Source organism: Amblyomma maculatum, chromosome 2 (assembly GCF_055883805.1).
Source record: "Amblyomma maculatum isolate TAMU_Amacu chromosome 2, ASM5588380v1, whole genome shotgun sequence".
NCBI classification, from domain to species: Eukaryota; Metazoa; Arthropoda; class Arachnida; order Ixodida; family Ixodidae; genus Amblyomma; species Amblyomma maculatum.
Window position 1 is genome coordinate 7739386 of NC_139345.1, and position 24440 is coordinate 7763825.

The 24440-nt window shown below is 49.4% G+C and overlaps 1 protein-coding gene across 2 annotated transcripts in view; it reads right to left on the reverse strand.

The window, feature by feature from the left end:
* Positions 1-24440, reverse strand: part of LOC146197888 (uncharacterized) — a 278363-nt gene that overhangs the window by 95838 nt on the left and 158085 nt on the right. For both annotated transcript variants that reach the window (XM_084593169.1, XM_084593170.1), the window contains exon 2: positions 11285-11372. The gene's annotated coding sequence lies outside the window, so the exon portion shown is untranslated. The remainder of the gene's footprint in view (positions 1-11284; positions 11373-24440) is intronic.

The following is a 24440-nucleotide window of genomic DNA, read 5'->3' on the forward strand; positions in this document are numbered from 1 at the left end:
CGGATCAGACGAAGTGAGCGTCTGCAGGTTCTTCGCTCCAAACTGGACTAAGAAAACAAATTCCGCTCGAAAAAAAAAAAAAAGCCAGAACAAAAGTTGAGTGCCCCAAAGCCTTCTGCGACTGGCTGCCTCGCGAGCTGCTTCCGGGCGACACGCCAAATTTTCTAAAACCCAAGAACCTGAGCGACAGCGACGAGCAGCAATGCATTGGCGGCCCTCAGCCCACCGCGCGACGTTGCCGAGAATTGTCGCCTCATCCGGTTAGCGCTTTAATGTGGAATTCAGGTGGTGTTTCCGCATCGTTACTTCCTTTCTTTGAGTTATCTTACTTTGCAATGTCCCGGAGCGTGGAGAAAAAAAAATTAAGGAAAACAATGGCAACTCGCTGAGACAAAATTCCGCGGGATGAAGAAAGAATGTTAGGCATCTGGCAAGGGTTTAATGCTGGAAAGCGACATCGGCTGCCAAGGACGACGTTTCTGGCCATTTTCACTACCTGTGATGGGATCCTGCTATAACATACGCTCACATCGCAATTAGGAATGCGCGCACCGCACTTTGAAAGAGACCTTATAGTGTTCCTTTTACTCTGTTTGCTAAGCTAAGCAGCATGCTCAACATTTTGTTCCATTACTCAGCTGGCTAGCTCAACATGATCTGCGCGGGCTGGGTCGAGTTTGTGTAGGACAATATTCTCAAGGGCCAGGTATGGGTCGGGTACGACGAGGAGTAGTCGGACCTGGGCCAGGCGTGCGCTTTGAAACATAAGCCCGTGCAAGCTTTACCAAGAACCAAGTGAGTTGTTCTCGCGGGTGGACGCCTAGGAAGAAATTCAATAGATCTTGAGTGTCACGGAAATTATCCACCTGTCCCTCTTTACACTGTAACGGATTCCGTTACATGTGCGCACAACTAAGCGTTGTCACGCATACTTTGAGGCTGGACGCTGGTTTCACGTGGCTCGCGCATCTTAAACGCACGCGACAGCGGACAGGGGAGCAGCCAGGCGCGGTCAGCGACCCTGGGAAGGGCGGGGTTTTAATGGCCACCGCCCAGGGTTCCACCCCCCTGTTTCGCAGAATTCGGGCCCTAATGCGACGCCATTATGTCACCGGCATCGGCAGGCAGGCTCATTGGAGAGTCGTTCTCACGCGACCTACGGCTGTCTTTCAAAAGACCCGGCATTCTTGAGGAGGATCGCTGGAGGTTTCAGGGAAATGACCTGTTATTGTGGTCGTTGGGCGAAAACGATGGGTCCGCACCACACGTCGCGCCATACGCTTATATTGAAAAAACAGGATGAGCAAATAACACGGCCCTAGCCTCAATTACAAATGTCATTCCGATCTGCCGGTGCTATCATGAGCGCACTTCTCGCAAATACGTCGCATACTGAAGCCCAACGACAGCAAGTGGTGCAGGCTGGATAACTGTGAGCATCCAATGCATTTCGACCTTCTAATTAATCAGAGACGCTGAAAGCAGGCGATCAGCTTTATTCAATTGTGCGCGGATTAAAGGCCCTATAACACTTTCGACTCGCAGACTTTGTGCGACCGTTTTGGTCGAAAAGCGCAAATGGTCGCATTGATCGAAAAGCGAGAGTCGCAGGACAATCGAGCACTGCTCTAGTTGCCAGCCTTGCTGGTCACAAGCCGATGACCAATTAGCGGCGAAACGAAAGTGGAAGGAAGTTAGTTTTATAGCAGGCTTCTTGTCGGCGGTGAACAGTCAAGACCGACAAGTTCCGTTCCGAACGAGGCCAATTCGGCAGCTGAGCCTGGTCGCATGCGACAGCCGGTCGCACGCCCTTCGCGGCTCGCAGGTGTGAGTGAGGCTTCTGCTCGTATAGATGGGCGAGAAATGAAGGGCATCGTTTAAACAAGTCGACCAATCAAAGCCCCATTAGCATTGCCTCTCGGTAAGTTCGTTCGTTTATTTGATAATTTAATGAGTCACAGAATAAATCGGCCTGCCAGCCAATCGAGAGCAGGCAGGCTTTGTTCAAAACGCCCGAGATGAAAGCAAGGTGGAATAGAAGCGACAAAATTTCGCGAAAGTCTAAACGCTTAGCGCCACTTAAGAAGTAAAACAACAACAACAACAACAACAACAAAAAAAAAACACGCTACCCAGAGAAGGGGTGACAGGAGAATAGAGGGACAGTAAAATGCATGCTCTACCGCGGTCTCGCTCCTTTCTTATCACGGTTACGTTTATTTTTTTTTTTTTTTTTCCTACAGCTACAAACGCCAGAACGCCGACACGTCTGTCGTCAACTGTCCGGGGTGCCCTGCCCCCACGGACCGCGACTGTTGCGACACTCGGGCGAAAGCTATTTTTCGTTTCCTTTTCACCGTCCAGCTTCCGTCACGGTTGTTGGCAACGTCGTCCGCAGGACGTCCCCAGAGGGGGCACCGTGCATCAAGGCGTGCCGCTGCCACTCAGTCCACAGCCAGCTTCCTACAACATACCCCCCCCCCCCCCCCCTTTTCATCCACTCCTCCTCCTCGACTCGCAGCGTTCCGCCCTGCCACTGACGGGCAGCTCGGCACCGGAACCAATGAGTATCTGTCCACGCACTGATGCACGACAGCTTCGCTGTCGGCACCCGGTACGTTTATAACGTCTATATTAGTGCGCGCTACACCGCATGTGTCGAAGCCATGCAGTGGTAAGGGCGGTCTAGTGGGGGAGTACGGGGAAACAACCCTCGCTTCGGCGGTCAGCACATGCACTCGGAACGAGAGAGGTTCCAGTGTTCGTTACTGAAGTTTCTTTTGTAACGCGCATGGCCAGTCTGGTGCAGATCTATCGACAGCATGTGTACCAAGCAAGAAGCAAAGGCGGCATAAAGAAAAAGGCATGCTGCTTTTTACATGGCGGAAGCTACAAGCGACAAGCAACTTCCCTTATCCTTTTACTGTTTTTTTTTTCCTACGCAAACCAGAATATGCAGAAAGCCTGCGACCTGTCTGTTCCTAACCGTGGCTACTAATTAAGTAGCTCCGACTGCAACTTTCAAATCATTAATATTTTGGCTCTCTACCCTATATCAACCCCCAAGTAATCACATTCGGCTGTTTGTGTTCACCTGATTCCGGATACAGTACACGGACAACGGCATGCGCTCAAATTGGGACGGCAGAAAAAGAGCAAGAATACAGAAGCAAAGCTTTAGATCTAGAAAAGTGTACAGTGTAGAAAACATAACGAAAACAAATGACACCAACACACGGCGCCGAGAGAGATCGAGGGTGTGCGACCGAGAACGCCTCAGAAGTGCCCCATCCCAAAAGCACTGGGGTGCTGATGCGGAACCGCCTTGCAGAAAAAGAGAGGGCGAAACCCCCCTCTTCGCTGTCAATTCCACGCGACAGCCAACACATCAAGCATTCAAGCCTCTCACTGCCTGATTTTGATATATTTATCTATTTCTCGTTGTCCCCTTCCTGTCCGTTCCCTTTTCCCCAACTGCACTCTCCTCGGGCTCGTCCTTCCCGGCGCCAGCCGCGAAGAGAAGATACAGGAGGCAGGCGGTGGTGCAAAGAGAAACAAGCCTCGTAAAGAAGGATAAGAATAGAAGAAATAACAGAGAGAGAGAGAGAGGTGGGGGGGGGGGGGGTGCTGTGTGGAGCACAGCCTCGTAAAGAAGACAGTGAGAATCAGAGGGAACGATGGTAAAAGGAAGCCTCCACGCTTCTTCTCTCTCTCGCCGGTAAACTGCACCGCAACAACAACGCGCCCGAAAAAGGCGCGCCGCTGCTTTCTGTGGTCCCGATCGATGCTTCTTCGAGGGCATGTGGGGAAGCGCGCGAGCGCGTGCACCAACATCCTCGCCCAAATTGCCAATTACCGCCTCACACTGCTTCCCGACATCAACTTCAGCTCCGCGCGCAACGAATCGACAGCGCCCCGGTCGAAAGAAACACCAGACAACGAAGAAAAGCCAGAAAAAATGTCCAACGCAAGAGCAAAATCGAATGGAAGGAGGCGGAGGAGGATGAAATCGAAAACAGCGAAAGGGTGATTTCCACCTTTTTCGTCGCTGACACTATTCCGTCAGTGCCGCCTTTTCCGTTATTCTTTTCCTCACGTCGCAGGCACTTCGCTATATCGGGCTTCTGTGCTCTTTCTTCTTCTAACCATCCCTGTGTTTGTCTATTATCTCTCTCCCCCTGGCGGCAAACTTCAGCCGCCGCCTTCGTAGGAATGTTTGGAATGGCGCTGTCATGTAGTACTGACAGGAACCGTCCGGAACCGAATTCCGACCACATAAGTCAGCGCTGCACATCAACGACGCTCACGCCTAGACACGGCGAAACATGCAGGCCCCCAAAGGGAACGCGCAAGAAAGAGAAAAGCGTTCCATTGAGAAAGGGTGAAGAAGCTTCCGTCCGAGCGGGTAAGCACTGCAGGGCACGTGGTGGAAAGAGCACCAGGACAAGGGAAGAGCGATGAAAGAGGGTAACTACGGAAGAGCCGTGGCAGCAAGGAAAAGTGATCGCCACACGCGGCTTTTCGATATCATCGGCCCGTCTTGTCAGCAGAAGAAATTCGCCCTGAGTAGGCAGAAGAAAACGATCAAAACACTGGAGACTATCTGCACCAACGGCGACGAGCACGGTGCACAAAGGGGAACACACATGTCGCGCGCAAAACGGGAGCGAGTAAAAGCAATCGAAAACAAAAAGGAGTCGAAAAAGAGACAGAGAGAGAACAAAAAGCACAGCGGTATAAAACAATTGCTCAGAAAGGCGCGTGGGACAGCGGAGGAATAAAATCAGCCTTTTCTGAACAAGCTCTACCTTTCCATAGCCGTTGCAGAGCAGCGAAGATCACTAAGGAAAAATGCCGTGCGTAGAACGGTTACGACTAATACGGGCGGTTTTCTCTCTCTCTCTCTCTCTCTCTTTCGTTGTGGATAATCCCCCTCGGGGCCTCCTTCGTCTTTTTCGCTGGACATCATACAGGAAAATAAAAAGGACGGCCCGACGTCAGAATTCACAAAATACTTACCAACAACATGGTGCTTGGCTAAACTCCGGCGGAACACTTAAAGAGCTGGAAGTATCAGGTTACCAACGAAAATAAAGCCTAAAAAATATTAGTGGAGGATAAAACTGCTTCGACGTACTGCGTAATGTCGGGGATTTGCCGAAGGGAACTGAATTCCGCTCGCGAAATATCCCATGCGCTTTAGCTCATTTTTTTTTTTATGATTATTATTGAGCCCTTCGTTTCACATTTGAATGTGTCGCACAAAGTAAAACAGAGGTTAAAAATAGCCACTGCAAGTGACCACGTGGATTACAAAGCGTTACTCGATGGGCCCCGGAGGCTGTCCGACGAACTCTACACGTGCCATACTTTTTTTTTTTTTTTTTTAATACTGAGCACTTTGACCATTTTCGCTCTGCATTGGTAAGGTTTCGCCTTTCACGCCGGTCTTATTACTGATGCTGTAGGGCTGTCACATGCAAGGTCGAATTTTTCGTTTTCGCAGAGACAGCATAATGCCTGTCACCTAACGCTTGCTGAAATCCCCACAGACACTCCACAAACGCTTTGAGTGAAGCAATTCGCTTGAGAAACATTTTTTTCAGTGACAGCACACACATTTGTCGCGCACTAGTTTTTATGTTGTTTTTTTTTCCCGCAAACCGATACGATGGTTGCCTGCTTTTGAAAAATTTTTTGTTTATCCAAAATGTATCTGTTGGTTTATTCCACACGTTTATGGCACAATTTTACTTTTCAGAAAAGGAAAGAGGACTAAAACCGTACTGCTGCCCGCACAACAACATAGAGAAAAGAAAAGAACGCTTAGGGGCAATGAATTACGCAAGGTCCCACCTGCCAATCTGAGGTGCTTTTTTAGTGCGCAGCACTACTAGCCGCAATCACGGATTTTGCCGATATCTGTCCGAAGCTCTCACTCTCTCTCTATTCGTGGAGAAAAAGAAGGTTGCGACGCGCGCGTCATGAGGTTCAGCACTGAGGAGGCGGAGCGGCCGCACAACTGCAGCACAAGCCGCTTTGTCTCTCTCTCTCTTTCTCTTTCTGTTCATCCCTCTCTGCTTTAACTTGAACAGGAGAAAGGGGAGTGGCGACACCTGCACCACGCGACTTAACACTGAGAGGACAGAGCGGGCGCATAGATGCACCCAGTGAGAGTAAGACAGAGGAGCGTGTCAGTTGCGGACGTGGCGGCCGTCACTGGGCAGTGGGCAGCGTTGCACAAGCGTGTGTTCCTCCGCAGTGAGCACTCGTGTGTGGCTCGCGCGTCCTCAACTTCGGCATCTCCCCCCTCGCATCAGTCACTCCTCAGCCTCCACGAACAGCAGACGCGTACACGCGGTACTCCTTGGACCTCGGCTCCGAGCCGCTCGGCGCGTCGTGAAGCAGCTTGTGCTTACCTCCGCGCCTAAGCAGTGCTACGCACCTACTTCGCATTTGATTGACTATTGTAATCGGCCGTAATTTTTTTGTTTCGCTTCCACGAGCACCGTAAAAAAAACATGCCTTGTGCGAACTTCCTTCCGTAGTCACTTATTCATGGTCACTGTATATATTCAGTTTTAAACGGACCAGGTGCAAAATTCACCCCATGGACACGGAGGTCCAGGACATGTGGGTAAAAACGGCGTGGCGAGGATCACACAGGCTACGATACCACGTCAAACATAAGCCAAACCAACGCAAAACACTACTACTCCGGACAGAAAAAAAAAAAAAAAAAAAAAAAAAAAAAAAAAAAAAAAAAGAGAAAAAAAAAGAAAACATCAGAGCACCTGCTATCAGGGACAAAAGTCTCTGGACCACGCAAACTACAACCAAAGTGCATAACTTTCGCATCGTTTAGTAGTCTCGGACGATATTTGTCGATGCGAAAGTTGGACATTATTTCTTTCATGTGTGCTAAAAAAGAAGGTCATATTTCGTTTTCATCGTGCTGCTAGTTCAAAATCGCAAGACGTGTGGTCTAGAGACTTTTGTCCCCGATAGTAAAAGACATACCACACAGTAAAAGACCAGCCAGTAAAAGCCGAGCTCCGCCAGATAGCGGCACCATCGGCGCGTTGCTTCGGCCTCGCCGTGATTGCTTTGCTATGCAGGCTGCTAAAGTGAGGTGTCGGCGACAAGCTGCGGCAAGAAGGCGACAACGTGCACAAGAGACAGTGGAAGAACTTGAAGAACGTCGTGCTAAGCGTCGTGCACAAGATGATGCTCGGCGACTGCGTTCTAGCTCTCCGAGTGCTTCCACCTCGTCGGCTACTGATGAACACATGACTGCGCAGGAACGCCGCAATACCACCAAGCGAAGACAGCGCGCTGAAGAATCGCCGGAAGAACAGTCGTAACCATTGTGTGTCATGTGTTACTCTATAGCCAAACTATCGAACAATACAAGCTACGCCACAAGCGAACACACAAGCGTATAGCCATGCGCCCGCTGCTAACACAATTTACAAGGCTTAACCAAAGCTAAGCCACTGCCAATATTTTTCGTCACTCGGAAAGCACTACCCCGAAGTAACAAATAGGCATCTGTGGAGCCGAAAAACACAGCATAACAATTATAATTTTTCTTTACAGTAGACTTGTTTTTCTTAACGGTGTACGGCGTCTGTAAACCCTGACGTCGTAAATGCGATCACTGTGTAACACCATGGACATCATGGTGGCCAGTCTTTTAAAGCTACAATTGGGAGCGGGAGTACCAACAAACTTTTACGTCAATTTAAGTCAATTTTGCAATTTACTAATTAGTAATTAAGGTGCTTTTTCTAATTTACTTATTATTGCCTTTGGACATTAAGTGTGATTTTCAAAGTTGGTGAGCACCTTCTGAAAGCCACATCTACTTATTGTTTATAAGGAAAGCCGGCACGTGCATCTTTTTTTCCAAGCTGTAAAGAAATCCCCAGGAATATAAAAAATATCACGTGATTAACGCATTCGCTCGCCACGATTTGCGGTGGAGTGAACGAAATCAGCTGCGGCCGTGAGTCGACAGCCCAGTTCCAGCGGTAGGCTGATATGCTGGCGATGTTGCCGATGAGGCAGTGAACGCGGTGAGCTGCAACTTGCGGTGAGCTGCAACTTGCACCGAGCGGACGCATAAACCATCCCAGAACTATCGGTCTGCCGATGCAGGCCATGAAACCGCGGCCGCAGCTAATTTCGTTCGTTCGAACCGCGGTTGAGAGCACCACGACCGTGGCGCTAGAATGCGCCTGTCATGTGACATATTTTGTTTTGATTATTATATCGCGGCCTTTCTTTAGAGCTTGGAAAAAAGATACACGAGAGGCTTTCCTTATCGAAAATAAATAGAATAGGGGTTTCAGAAGGTGCTCTCCAACTTTGCAACTCACATTTATTGTCTAAATGCAATAGTTAGTAAGTTAGAAAAATTATCTTAATTAATAATTAGTTAATTTCAAGATGACAATGCCCGTGGTGCACCAGATGGCTAGCAGCTGGGCACAAGTGGTTTCTCTTGCCTATACCTCGAATGTTTTACTTATTAACCCTTGGCTAAAGTTACATTGGACACCCTGTATAATAAAATGATTAAATGAACTAAAAATACCTGTGATACATGCCACAGATAACAACCTTACCTGCCAGTAGCAGGGCAGCCGATAACAGTAGCGCTACAAGTATCGTGGTGTGTTCGGCTGTGCGATTTTTTTTAAGCACTTAAAAGGAACATAAAGAAAGAAGAGAAAATAAAAGAAGCTGCAACTCATTCAACCACGGCAAATTATGCTCTTTTACGCTGATATATAAATAAAAAAAGCTGTCATGGTTTGGTTGGTTAGTTCGTGGGGTTTAACGTACCAAAGCAACTCAGGCTATGAGAGACGCCATAGCTGTCATGTCTGTTTGAAGCAGTGGCGTAGCCATGAAATGTATAGTATGCTTGCTTCAGACTTTCCAGGGGCTACCGTCTCAACCGCAACGAAAGTACACAACATGATGCCATCACCTGCTTACACTCGACGTTTTTGATCAATTTAAAATATAACTCTTAGCCTAAACAGCAACTTTCCGCCCTCGTTTGAGATCTACCAGAATATGCCTATATTTATTTACACACGGCCCTCTGTCCCTTTAAGGACATGGTGCGAGTGCGTCAATAGCGAGAATAATAATAGGGTGACCCGATCGCTTAGGGCGATAATGGAATAGCGGGGCATGAGTGCGCATAACCAGAGGTAAAGCCGCATCCTTCGCCCTCTCAGCTAGCGCAGCATAGTGCGCATGCGCACTTGTGCCCTGCTAATTCACCTGTCCCCCACAAAAGAATACGACATGGGCCGCCGTATTCTGAAGCTCGATGCCCCTATGTATAGTATATGAAGCCCCTATATATAGTATGTCAAGAAAGCGACTGTAATATATTGATACAAGACACCGAAATAAGCATTGCAGGAAATTGCATTCATAGTTTAGTGCTAGCACAGCGCTTGCAGAGTGGTGGGCGCCGAGTACGGCATTAAAGTAATAATTTTCGTTAGGCTCGAAAGCTATTCTGCGCCGAAGGATGCTCCGCCGACCAATAAGCGAAACGTGAAGCTTTAGCGTGGAGCTTGCGCAGCAATAACTGTTAAATGTTCATTAAGATAAAAATTGACACAGCAAAAGTCTGTCCTTTTGATGGTATTTCCACGTTTCTTTGAGCAATGACAAAAAATGTATGCTGTAACTCCGCTTGCTCTTCTCTATATTCGCTTAACTAGGCGTTAACGGCGCTACTATTATAGACAATAAGACAAACAGCACAGCAGTGTTGTACAGTGAGCATGAACAGATTCGAGGAAGGCAGCATATATGCTTGTACTGGGTGCCACACACATCAACGCTATCAGCTAGTTCTCTTTAACGCACGCTATAACGATACGTTTTGATAATAACAATACCTCGGATAACTCACAAAAAGAGATGACTGCGTTTTCAGTGATTGCGTCGAACCAACGACAGCATTTTCCGTGCGCTCGCTTCACAGTGGCTATTATATTGCGCATTTCCCGCAACTAAATCTTTCATCGATTACGCCGACGCTCTCTCCAGCTTGCCTCGCAAGCGTTAGTGCGTGGAGAAGGCTAAGGAGACGCTGTTCTCCGCCCAGACAGCATAGCGAGGCATCTGTTACAGTATTTAAACGGGAAACGGCCGAGCGGCGGCCGACGAAAACAGTCAAGAAATAACTACACCCCGGAGCGAAGCGATGGAGCACTATAACCGGCGTTGTCGTTTATAGCCGTCTAGCGTGCAGCCCGCGGCTCCATTTCAGGGCACCGAGTAAGGTAGAGGGAGAGAGGGAAAAGAGGTGCTGGCGCGGGAAAAAGCAAAACGACCACAGTCTGAGGGCATACCTACTCGGCCCGCTTCAGAAGCGGGAGAGAATGCTGGAGAAAAGGGAAGCTGGGGAAAGAAAGGGGGTACCGGGCGCTCTCTACCGATGCATTATGTAAGTGGCGGCGGAAGCCTCTCGAAGCCCAAACAGCGCGGGAAAACGGTTCGCGCGCGCTAGCCGCCCTGCGTCGTTACCGCGGCCGCGTCGATGGCGCGCGCGCGACGTCCCTTTCCCGTCAGGAGCCCCGGTGCGCGCCTTCGGAAAAGCGCGCGTGCTGGCATTTCCCCGAAGGTGGCGAAGGCGCGCGGGCACCCGCCTTAACGTGCCTTACGTGCCAAGTCTTCGCAGCGCCGAGTAGGGAGCGAAGCTGCTCGTAAAATAGCTCAGAGAAGGAAACGACGCGAGGAAGAAGTGTGCGTGCGCGCCTTTCCCCGATTCTCTCCCTAACCTCCTTATTCCCTTGCCGCGTATAGTGTAGACGCGGAGCTGCGCGCGGTCAGTGGATCGAAGTAGCGGCCGGCTAAGTCAGCAAAGCGAACGAGGTCGAGGTTGGCGGGCGAGGGAGAAGACCTTTGCAACAGTGACGAACGACTTGGATCGATGTGTGCCAAATGTTCGGGATGCACGGAGGATTTGGGCTGAAGCGGAGACGCATCCCTTATGTGTCGGCTTCGGCATCAACGCCTGCTAACACAGAACAATGCGATTATAATTTTCGCGTCTCCTCCATTAATGAGTGATGCACATGGGCCGACGCACGTCGCAGCCCGCTAAACGAGTCAACTGGCACCTTTCATAGGCAACTGATTGGCGGTTTCATTGCCACGTAAGCGGCACTGAATTAGCTATAGATCACTCAAATTGAAAGAAGAATACAGGTCGTTGAGTTATAGAAAAAAACACCGATCCACTTACAGTAACTTCGATTTCAGTGCTCTTTCCTACCACGTGTCGTGCACCCTCAAGTTCAGAGACAAACTGGAAGATCGTCGCGAGGGGGCACCTGCAACGAAAGTAAAATCATCCCAATTATTATCGTGATTCTACAGACAGCGATGTACTTGCAAACATGCTCCATTACAATAAAGAAAAAAATGCAAAATATTGTCGGACACGAACAAGGTGTGTGTGTGTGTGTGTGTGTGTGTGTGTGTGTGTGTGTGTGTGTGTGTGTGTGTGTGTGTGTGTGTGTGTGTGTGTGTGTGTGTGTGTGTGTGTGTGTGTGTGTGTGTGTGTGTGTGTGTGTGTGTGTGTGTGTGTGTGTGTGTGTGTGTGTGTGTGTGTGTGTGTGTGTGTGTGTGTGTGTGTGTGTGTGTGTGTGTGTGTGTGTGTGTGTGTGTGTTTAATCCGCGTAATACCGGCGCATTTACTGCCAGCTGCATTTAGGCATCCGTCTGCAGGGTGAAAAACGAAAATCGTGTGCTCCAGGCGAGACGGCTGCAAGTGCGGTCAGAGCAAGGAACGCGACGCGAAATTCTTTTCTACTCGAAAAAGTAACAGCGCTACAGAGAAACAAATATCTAATCCCCCCCCCCCCTCCTCCCCCGTTGCACCCCCGTAAGTAGCTACCATCACGCGCTTCCACCCACGGGCGAGCGAGTTGCGCCAGCGCTTGGAAGGCAGCGATCACGATGTGCTCCGCAAGCGTAAAAGCTTAAACGTGGAATTCCTTCTGCGTGGGCTGAAACCAGAAAGAGAGTACACACCCACCACCTGCGACAACTTTACGGCGAAACACCGAAAAAAAAAAAAGATTATCGCAAGCAAAAAGACCAGCAAACGGGAATAATTCCCCTGCTTCATTTTTATTTTCCTTCCTCCTTTCTAACTGTACGCTTAGGAGGCGGAAGGTTGGGGAGTGCGCAAAAGACAACCTCTGTGTATACGTCGGTGAAGCACACAGAAGAAGCCGAAACTATCCAGGCAAATTAAAGAGCCCTCGCAACTGCCTTCGTTGAAGGGTCCCAGGCGCCACTGTATATAGAGGACCAAAGCGGCTGTACTACCTGGGGCGCTGTGCAATATAGCTGCGGTGGGCGTTCCCAGCTCCATGCGCTGAAATCCCAGCATCGGAATGCGAATCAAGTGAGAAGCATGCACAACGGAAGGGAACCACTGCCAACGAAATAACAAAATGGAGCGGAAAGGTACATGAGAGCAAAAAGGGAGAGACAGCGAGGATACAAGAGTGGTTATTTTGTCTTCTCTCTAGGTAAGGGCCATTTTTATCCTGCAAATTCGCTAAGAATCCTCGGAATGTCTGGCAAAAGAGTGAAGAAAAACTATGCGGGAGATAAACTTCGTGCCTGTCCAGACGGCGCAACTGAGAAAAAACTTGGAGAAAGGAAACAACAGACTAACGTCAGGAACGCGGCCCTTTTGCAGTGTAGCTGAAGCAAAAAGAAAGTTGTTTCTTTGGTTGGTTGGTTGGTTTGTGGGGTTTAACGTCCCAAAGCAACTCAGGCTATGAGAGACGCCGTAGTGGAGGACTCCGGAAATTTCGACCACCTGGGGTTCTTTAACGTGCGCTGACATCGCACAGCACACGGACGCCTTGCTTTTCGCCTCCACCGAAAAGCTGCCGCCGAGGCCGGGATTCGATCCCGCGTCCTTGGGAACAGTAGTCGAGCGTCGTAACCACTGCGCCACCCCGGCGGGGTGGCCTTCTCTGTCTGTCTGTCTGTCTGTCTGTCTGTCTGTCTGTCTGTCTGTCTGTCTGTCTGTCTGTCTGTCTCTCTCTCTCTCTCTCTCTCTGTGTGTGTGTGTGTGTGTGTGTGTGTGTGTGTGTGTGTGTATGTGTGTGTGTGTGTGTGTGTGTGTGTGTGTGTGTGTGTGTGCGTGCGTGCGTGCGTGCGTGCGTGCGTGCGTGCGTGCGTGCGTGCGCGTGCGTGCGTGTGTGTGTGTGTGTGTGTGTGTGTGTGTGTGTGTGTGTGTGTGTGTGTGTGTGTGTGTGTGTGTGTGTGTGTGTGTGTGTGTGTGTGTGTGTGTGTGTGTGTGTGTGTGTGTGTGTGTGTGTGTGTGTGTGTGTGTGTGTGTGTGTGTGTGCGCGCGCGCGCGCGCATTAAAGAGAAGATAACTGGCTAGAAGGAGGCGGCGCTTACAGAAACGCTAATTTGGAGGTAGCGCGCATTTTTCAGAAATGCAAGAATTTAATTAGCTGCCGGGACTTTTTTTCTTTTAGGCACGAAAACTTGCACCGACTGTATTTCGCCCGTGTGTGCAAAAAGTACAAAAGGAAATTAAACTATACGGCACCAGTCTTTTCAGCAAGGAACACGGTTTGACGCAATCCCCGGTATACTGAAACACGGTCCGTGGATCCTTATTCCTTGTGACCGACGGTGCAGTTCTGTCAATACTATTTTAGAAGACTGTGCTATTGCGCACATGCAAAAACTGCAAGTTAGTCCATTGTCCGACGGTAGGAATCATCTTATTCCCAGTGGCGTTCGCAGGCGTGCAACATGACGGCGGGCTAGCCGATACCGGCACCAATAACGGCTTCGTATGGGCTGATTCTGAAGACACATGAAGGTCCGGCCAACGTACAATTATGGGAATAGTTTTGAATGGCATCGCTTTTTGTGAGAGAAACGCATAGCTTTCAAACAGAATATTTATTTCACACTTACGTGTTCTTGCACGTACGAAACCAAAACGCGGCATAACGTCAGTTGAGATAAAAAAAAAATTGTTCCGCTCACACGAGCGCATTTCAGCGGCCCATAATAGGAGACGGAGCAAGCCGGAGAGATGCACTGCCCGCGAAAAGCGCAGTGACAGCTACAACGACGGCCTTTCAACACCGTTACCATTTTTCCTTATTTCCTTAAGCAAAACGCGAAGCCAGTTACGATCTGCTCACGCTCCTGCACCAAGATATCTAACGCGGAGATAAAAAAAATGGAACAGAGCTCGAATGGTACAGCCGAAGCAGATGTCTGGGCTCCATGATACAACCATGCCGCCGTAGGAATACACAGCGCCTCCGAAAAGCACATCGATATGAAAAACAAAACGAAGACCCAGCGCACCGTCGGAGCCCGACGAACACGAAGTGCAGCTTCTTTGGGTGCTTCTCATTTTCCTTTTTTAGCAGAGAAGAAAGAACACAACAAATCCCGGATGCACTCTCGGCGCACTTTCCCACGAGCGCCCGCGCGCCGCGAAGCAGTGCGCGAAAGAACACGCGTCCTTTTTCGTCTAAAACCCCTCATCATGCTCCCGCCGGAATATTCGCCATTTCAGTATATCCGCGAGGACGTCGGAAGAACGAAAAGAAGGAAGGTCGAGGACGGGCAGAACGCGCGCCGGAAACGGCCATCACCGCGGGCCGGGTTCGCAGCCTCACCAAATAGCCGCCATACGTACGTATACTGCAGCCGATGCGCGCTACCACCTCTCCCTCCCTGCATTACACCGAGAGAGAGAGAGGGGGCGAGCGGCAATCTACATGAAAAAGTGGCACGTTGCATGCGCCGAGCACACGCTCCGAGAAAGCCCCCTTCACCTTCCCCATATATACATACACAGCGCGTGCCTACTGCTATAGTATACATGCGGCGAAGGCCAATTGGGAGGGGGGCATCGCAGTTTGCAGCTAAGTACGTGTTGTCTCCGTAAGTGCGCAGAGATTCGGCGCACGAGCTCATGGTACAGCATATATACAACAGCATTCGGCAGAGAGACTGCGAAAACGATTCCATTGTGTTGTAGTTGAGTTTATAACTTTTTTTCTTTACGGCGGCTGCATACTATTCGCTTTCTGTGCAGGATACGCGAACGAGTTGAGGATGGGCTCCAGTGTCATCGAATAACAACGAGACAGCGCAGGGGTCACCTTGCACGCGGACGGTGGGCAACAGAAAATTTCTGCGCGGAATACCAAGGGACAGAATCCGTGGTCGCGCGCTCTACACATTCACAGACAGGAGGAGAACGAGAAGAAAAATAAAATACGTGTTTACTGCGAGAAAACCGCACAACAACAAAGACAATTCCTAAAGTCCCGTAAAACCCCCCGACAATACGAAGGTCGAGTGGCAGACATGTGTAACAGCAAATAAATAACTAAAAGTAAAGAAAGCCGGTTTTCGAGGCTACAGCGCTTTTGTCGTCGCTGAGGAATAAAGACACATGCAAGCTCAAAAAGAGCTGCTCGTACGGCCACAAGAAATCCGCGTGGTGAAACGCGATACAGCGGTTACGGCCAGGCCGCGAATCGCAGTGATTCAGGGAAGCTGCTGCCACACTTTAGGTAGTCGCGCCTCATAAGAGCTCGTAAACCTTTTCTTCTTCCTCCTACTGCTGCTGTTGAGTTCAGTTTGCTCCAGCGACCCTTAAAGTGGCGATGACGTTGAAAAGGACTATAAAAAAAAAAGAAAAAGCACGACAAGCGTATATAAATTGATGCGCGGACGCACAGGACAGAAGAAGAAAAGGAGGTATTGCGGGATTGTTCCCCCCATTTTTACCAGCCGTTTCCCCCGAAAGTTTGACGAGGACCTCTCGATGTTGGCAGACCACCTGCTAGCCCGATCTGTGCGGATGTTTCTCAGTTCTGCAGTACCGTTCATTTTTTTTTTTTTAATAGCTTCTCTACACTTTTTTGTCTAGAGCCGTTGTAAAGTTCGATGTGTAGTGACCATTGTTGCAGCGACAAGCTTGACACATTTAGAAAAAGGAAAATGGCAAAGCGACACAGTTCTTGTTTCTCTCAACATTACAGCAGAAATGTGTCGTTTTGGTAAAGAAAATAGCTGTAAGGTAGAGCAAAGAAGTTCGTCGGAGTCAAGTGGATGCAGCTAGCAAATAACCGGGTTAATTGGAGAAATATGGGAGGGGCCTTCGCACTGGAGTGGGTATAGTCAGGCTGATGATGACGATGCTGATGAAATAGCTGTGCACAGTCAGCGAGAATTGATGGCGAAGTTTGACAGTATACTAACGAGGACAGGCTTATGTGCTGGAACGTACGAAAGGACGAACCACTACAGCTGAAATTAGTTCATTTATGCTCCTTCCTAACTATATCTGAGCGAATTGTAGCACGCAGAAACTAATTTTCTTCATCCCTATTTTTTTTTCGAAAGTGCAGGCCTCCTGGTGATATTTGGTATGGCTATTCTTTTTTTAGCCTCAGCCCCAGGAAAATCCCGTTTTAAATATTCTAAAAAGCGATGTAGCTATTAATAATAGTCGACTACAAATATATAATTGCACTAGACGCCTAACTGCAGTAATTAAACAGTTACATCAGAAATTACTTAAACGGCTTACCATAAGTACTACAGTGCTCCCGTTTTGCTATTTCCGCCATTGTGGTGCAGAATCCGCATTGGTCTCGGGAAAAAAAAATCCTATTTTTAAAAATTCTGGTCAAACTTCGTTGAAACACCCGGTATATACGAGCGCTAAACAAACACGTCGATGAACGAAAGCGCGGCGGAAACATGGACAGGCAGAGGCGCACAATAGCAGGTCGATGTTTTGTTTGTCGACGCGGCCGGCTGCTCTTCCCTCGGCATTCGAAAAGGTTATATCCCAAGGGAGAATCTCGCGCGGCACACGAACTGCTGTGCCAAAGAGACAGAGCACAGCCCAACAGCAGCCCAGTGCTCTTCCCTCTTTCCCGTTGTCCTCTCCTCCCACGCGCGTCCAGCGGCTCCCGGCGCATTCGTCCTCCCGACGACGCGTTTCACGATGTTTGCTCACTGCCGCCACTGCTGCTGCGGCAGCTGCCCAGTTTTCGCGATTATTTCTGGGCTTCTACCTCCTTTCTTTTGACCGTTATCTCTAACCCCCTCACCATTTCTCTTTTTTCCCCCCCACAAACTATCTTTTTCACTCGCTCTCTGTCTCTCTTTCTTTCTATCCTTGCCCTGAGGGAAACAGAGTGGGCCACAAATCAGGTTCCAAAAGTTCACAAATAGGAAAACAGTTTGCTTGTGCTCGAAAGACGGACCCGGCGTTTCATTGCGATTGGTTTCGCCCACCTTCCCCCCCCCCCCCCCCCCCCAATCTCTCTTTCTGGTCTTTGTATGTTTTCGTTATTATCCTTTTTTTAGCTTAAGATTGGATTGGCGCAGCGGAGGCGGTGACGCGTTTATTGGGTTACAGGTTTGCGAAAGTAAGATGCGAGCCGGGCCGCGCGCGCGTGTTGCGGTAATCGCCCAGAATGGCCTGAAAGTTCTCGGAGTCGACCCTGCCGCCGTTGCTGCGCTTCTGCGTCTCGGACCCGACGCTCGACCACCGGGCCCGGTTTGAAGTGGCGACGACGTCATACACAACCCGACTCTGCTTCTACTGATCGTCTGTTACTAAGCGCTTAGGCGGCATTAGGGATTGCGAAACCCAAAGAACGTTATAAACTCTCGTACTCTCTGTACGACACAATCATTGCGGATCTGCGGCAGACCGTTCTAAAAGCCTAGCATTCCAAGAAGCATAGCCCCCCAAGGAATTCCAGAGAAGAAAACGAGGGAAGAAAATCGAAACCAAACTTCGTCCTTCGTCTGTTCGGTACGATGCGTTTATTTCTCCATATCGTTATTTGCCTCATCTTCGAGTTTGCACTTTCCTGGCGAAGACAGCCGACAGTGAAACAAGAGTGGGAATGAAGTCGGCTGAAGAGGTCTCGTGCTCTTCGACAAAGCAGCAGGAAGATTTCAGCTTTCTTTTTTTTTTTTTCTTCTTCTTCTTCTTTTTCCTGACATCAACCAGCAATTTGGAAATCCCCCACCAGGTTATACTGCACGTATATCAGTCGCATTGTGTCGCGCGTATGAGTCGAGCTCGTTTAAAGAGCATATCGAAGTCTAAACTATACATCTGCAAAATCTCATGACCTCTTAGTCGATTTGGGACGTTAAACCAAACAAACCACAAACCTTCATGACCTCTGGGCAAGAGACGAATAAACGCATGGAATGGTGCATTGAGTTTAGTGCAGTTACGCGAATATAGATGGCGCCACCGGAGCGTTAAAAAAAAAGAGCCTGGCAACCAGACAGCCGAGCTTGCACCTCCTCAACAAACCGTGCCCGGGTCGTTGACACGACGACAAGCGCCACCGTGAACACACAATGGCCTCATACGCATACATACGAGGACCGGACACAGCCCGTAGCGGCTGTGCGGACTGGCACAGGCGGGCGATCGCCGTGCCGTCCGCTGCGCGCCCAGGCGGCAACGCCACGGTTCGTTGACTGCCGACCCCGAACCTGTGTAGGTCGCAGGCCGGCCACGGTGCAAAGGGCAAAGGCAGTGTCACAGCGGTCGCACGCGCGTTGCGCAGCGTAGATGCTGAATGCGGCGCGGTCTCCGGAATCTATGCGAGGGCTCGAAGAGGTCCGGCTCAAAGTGGATTTACGCCGGACGTTTGTTAGCTTGCCTGCGGGAATCCCTTTTGCTTCTTACGGGTTATACAGACATTTTCCTTTTCCCCTACAGACAGTCCGAAGACGGACGCAGTGTCCAGCGCTGGAATTTGGTGGGAACACACATTCGTAGAAATGAAGGTTTAGGTACGAGATGCGGCGCTTCTTGCAGCCGTGAAAATCTTGCCTGAAAAGTTTATGCCAGACGCGATTCACAACCTGTGCAGTTCAGTTCGACTTGGTTTAGTTCAGTCTATAATTTTTGATGTCCCAGAGTGACTCAGTCTATCGAGACACCGCAGTGGAAAGATCCAGAATTTTTGGCCCCCGTGAGGTTATCTGAATTTCACGTGCACTGACGTCGCACAGCACAGCCTTGCTTTTCGCTTCCATAGAAGAGCGACAGCTGCGGCAGGAACTGAACCTGCGTTCTTGGATCAACAGCCGAGCGTTCTAACTTCTCACCACTGCATAAACATTGTAGAATTGAGCCCAGGCTACATGAAAGTATTTTTTTTTTTTTCATCTATCGCCGTGCTGCACAACGCTTCGACGCGAGGCAACACCAAAGGTTTTGAAAAGTTCCATACGAAGCATCAAACCTCGTGTGTTCCTTCTTAAGCTTAATTTTGTTTTCTGGATAGGAGAGGATCAGTATCCTGGCTCCTTTTCGACAGATACCTGAAACGCACCATGACGGAAAAAAAAGAAAAAAAGAGAAGCTATATGACAGGCATTTCTGATAGGGCAACCGAAAACAATGAGGTCCCCCTCGACACCGCCCCTCCTCCGTCGCCTAGATTCAAGCAGATTAAAGGGTACGGTCCAGAAGCTTTGCGACATACAGTGAAAAGAGGTCCGTTTCTTTATTTATTTATTTGTCACTCAGGAGTCCTCGCCCTCCCGTGGCTTTTAAATTGTAGTGCAAACAGCCCGCAACGCATGGATGCCCGGCAAGAAGTGCTCCCTTCGAGAGCAAATCCCAGCCATTACTGTAGCCCGACGACAGAGGGAATCACACGCATGCAGGAATGACGGCGCGTGTGTAGTACCTGTTCCGCTAGAGCTACCAAACACCAAAGAGAGCCCTATTCCGCGTGAAAAACCGCTGCTTTAGTCGAGCACTAACCAAAATTGTGTTGCGTCGGTCAATCCCGATCAGTAGCAAGAATTGGAGAACGAAGAGGGAAAAAAAAAGAAGGAACGCGCATGGCACCAATCCCACAGATTATCACGCCCGCGTTTGCAGCTGGCGCTGATCACGGACTGCGTGCCATCCGGATACGAGGAAGAAGCACCAGCCCACGAGAAGCGCGCGTTATCTGTCCCGCCCCCAAAATTGTTGCGTCCTCTTCGGTCAGGTATGCGTTGCCCCGAGTGGTCACCGTTGCGCGCCCCCTGCGCCCCCTACGCCACCTGCGGTGCGCCAGCTCTCACCTCGATATCGTGCACCAACTGACTCCTCTTACCCCCCCCCCCCCCCCCCCGCTCCCTTCTTCTATTTAATGATGTTTCTCTTCTGTAGCTTCTCTTGGGACTGTGCAGCTGCCGGACCGAGACAACAGCGCGTCTTCTTTTCGGAGGAGGTCGAGCTGTGCATCTTAGGCGCGACTCAGTCACGCTCCTCCTGCCGGCTCCGCCGTAAAGACGCATACTCGATTCGCGAAAACTGACCGAGCATGTGGAGTAAATAAAACGTGGCTTTGAAAGCATGCAAGAGCGATGGGCTCGAGAACGCGGGAGAGACGCATTATCTGTTTTTACTCGTTAAGAAAAAAAAAAAAAGGGAAGGAGAAAAATGGAGAAAAAAAAAACGGCGAAGTTTATATAATGATGCCAGTTTTACGCACAAAATATTTTTTTTTTATTTTATTTTCGTTTCCGCATCCTCCTGTGAACTCGTAAACGCGCCCATTCAACAGCTATCACGAATTTCATAGCGGGTGGGTTGTAAAAGTGAGCGCGATACGTGGCTTCAGCCTCGGCAATCCCTCTTCCGCTGATTTCGCTATCTCTGCCGCTGGGAACCTCAATTTTAGCACGCTTCTTGGCGTCCACTTGAATTCGTCACAAACCTTAGTACCCATCTGGTTCTTTTCGGGACCACCTGCTCAGTCCATCAACTAAGAGTGCAGAGGAGTGTACGATGCAGGGCTAGTTGAAAACGCGTGCACTTAGAACGCGCCGGTCCGGTCCACATCTTCCCAGTGTTCCTTCCTTAGCGCTGTTTTGTTATAAGGGTGTGAGAATAGTACTTCTCGGAAGCGACTCGAAAAACAATAGTGCGGCTTTGCTTAAGAGCCGAAAACGAATCGAATATTTTTTTGCGAATATTTGCTGTTTCAAAATTCGCACAAAACGAACAGTCACGCGAGATAGAGTAATTTAGCATAGTGCTCCCTCATCCGGAATTATGGCGCCTCAAGGACGGTAGCGAAGCGCGCTATACTAAATCTGTCTACAGCAAAGAGCTTGAAGTGCGATTGCGGAACATTGCTATAAGTTAGCAATGAAGCGACAGCTATAGGTGTAACAAGGCTCAACACTTCTTTGAGCAAGGCGCAAAACGAACTCAGCATGCTGAAACCTATAGCCACGGGATTCGCAGATTTTGAGCGCACCAGTTCCATCCTTGCAACCAATACCCAAGGCGCAGAATGGTTTCTTGTCCGGACGGCGCAACGAATGCTGCTGTTCCAAAAATTAACTCTACGTGAGTATCAAGGCAGGGCTTGCTCATCGTCCCTGAGCCTTGTCGCAAGGACCAGCCATGCATGATACAACGGACCTAACAGAGCGCATTGTGTTGCCGAACCCTCAATCCCGCACCGATCGATCGTGCTGCAACTGCGAAGTGACCGAACGCGTTTTTTTTTTTTTAAGTGCAGTCAAACAAACCCACGGCATGCTTTATTCGAATTTCTGACAGTCATTCCATAAGTGTTCGAAAATTTGACGTGCTCGATTCGTGTCGAATAATTTTGAACACAGACTATTTGATTGCTGCGACGAACCCTTGACCAAATGAAACAGTGCATGTTTGAGTCGAATATAGCATGATATTCGATTCTCTGTTTGAAAATTTCGGATATTTGCGCACGTTTCCCAAGAGAGGGAAATAAATGTAGTTTAGCAGAGTCTTCTGGCAGGCTATAGTTGGTGAAATTCATTCATCTTCAAAACGACGCGAATAAGACAGGACAACCTGTTGTCCTGTTTCATTCGCACAGCTTTGAAGATGAAGCAAAAAAAATGAAAAGCAGATCGCCATAATCTCGGTTCATTCTGCGTCGGTTATTCGACCCGTTCCCGAACTCTCACATCACTCAGGCGTGCGCCCATCAGAGTGCGCTAAAGCACTTTCGAATGAACGAACGTGAGGACGGTGCAACGTCACACGGGCCTCAATACGCACTCGGCAGCGTTACAATGGGACAGCTCAAAGGTAACCTAAGCAATGTAGTGCTGCCTTGCTTTTATGGTGCGGAATGCGCATTTGTAATCTTACGCTCTTCCCTACGCGCATTGAAATCAGGTAGACGTACGCGCAGGCACCGACAGAACCGAAACTCGAGTCCCGATTGAGGCCTGCACTTTTCAGGTACAGGGGCGGAGTCCGCCTCTTCATCCCCCCCCCCCCTTTTTTTTTTTTTTTTTTTTTTTTTTTTTTTTTTTTTTTTTTTTTTAGCTACAGCAAAATTGGGCAGAGACTGCTGCACCGTCGAGCGGCGGTTTCGTGCACGTGCTCCGAGGTTTTCACCGCCATCGCTTCCCCTCTTGATCTAAAAGCGCGTTAATGCGAGGGATAAAAAGAAGGAAAGAAGTACGGGTTGGTAAGCGAGCGGAGCAGAAACGGTGGCCGCGGCCGCAGGGGTGCACAGGAAGCAGGGAGAGGCTGACGAAAAGGCTCAGCAAGCATTGCCGAAACGTGATCTCTGCGCTTTTTCTTCGAATGCATGCGAGCCACCCCCGGGGACAAAGAATGCGGGATGGAAGAGAAAGCAGCAAAGCAAACAAGAGAAAATGTGCAGCGGAATGCAAAGAGAGGGTCCTGGGCAAGAAGAAACGAGGAGAGCGAGAGACAGAAAATCGCAAGGCACCTCACAGCTTCGTTACCTACTCCTCTATCTTGCTTCATTGCTCCCCCTCCAGCCTTTCTCCTTTCCCCCAGTGTTGAATTTCTGTACCCCTCTTACGCTCTCCCAGATTTCATGGCCCTGCTGTGAGATTCGCGCTCCGATTCTCAGCATCCCCTCGCACCAAGCGGAAAGGGGCTGCTGAACGAACTGCCGACGTCGTCCTCTCTGTTTTTTGTACTGCGTTACGTCAAAACCCTCTATTCTGAGTGCGCGCGGTCGTTATTATGAAGGAAAATGTTTTACTGGACGGATTGAAATAGTTTCCTCCATGCTTAGTCGTTTGTCCAGTGCGGAAATTGGTCTTATCCCCATCCCTTATACGACATACTGATAATAAATATGCACCTCTCTGTTAATGTCGACCTCGCCGGGCATTACTGCAGTAACCGTCGCAAAGGGTTCACGTACGCAGCGACAGCGGTGCGTGCAGCTGCAGCGGCCGTAGTCTGCAGCACTGGGAATACAAACATGGAACGGAGACATTCCAAGTTCAATCAGCTCACTCAAGCAACCATGCAGCGTCTAACGACTCATTGCAGGGAAGTGCTTACTGAAATCGTGCCACTCAGCAAGCATGACTGAAAAACTGGCTAACTGCGGAAAACAAAAAGAAAAAAGAACGCGAAAGCACAGGAGAAGCGCACCAATAACTCCCGTATCTTTCTCCCGTATCCTTGTCACTTTCCGCACGTAACTTTTCTCGTGATCATCCGTTCGTTGGTATCAATGACAAGGAAAGAAACAAACAAAACGTATAAACAGGTTCATCCTATTACTATGTACCCTACCGAGGACCACAATGTGTGGTTCCAGAAAGGAAAAACGAGCCAGGAGCGGAAAAACTCGTTGTGATGATGCGATGCCGAAATGGAGCGAAATGTTGGTTTAAATTTCTGAGCATGGGAGCGGAGCCGTAGTAATCGTTACACGCTCTTACTTTAATATGAAACGGGCCCTTGCTGTCTCCTAGAAAGCGCAGTAATGACAGAAACAACAGCCGCGCGTCGCTCGCCTTAGCACTAATGGTAGGAGTAAGGCACATCAATCAGTCAAACTTCGGTCCAGGAGTGAACCTTTCGCTTCATTTCATAACAGACACGAGATCACAAGCGAGCGCTTACTGCCGAATAAATGGCTCCAGAATCAACATTTTCTTTCTAACCTCTGTGATTATTTCGCGCATCAAAGTCAGAAAGGGATAGGGGTGGAAAGCAGCTCTGAAACCTGATGAGCGCGGCAAGAACGCTACATCCGACGGCAAAAGATGCGCTGAGCTCCGGCTACACGAGACACAAGCTTCAAAGCGTGACACACTGTTAGACTATAAAGAACCATCTGACAGCGCCGTCGTCTCTGAGCAGCGCGAATGTTGACCCTCAGCCGGTCAAACACCCTCACGCTTCTTTAAGTTCGTCAAATAAGGGAACAAGAAAGCGGGGACGAACGTCCTGCTCAATAGAGGCATGCCTCCATTGATCGGCCGTGGCACACGTATACTAAAAAACACAAGTAAGGAATCAGAGCAAAACTTCCTAAACAACGCCCATGTTTTCT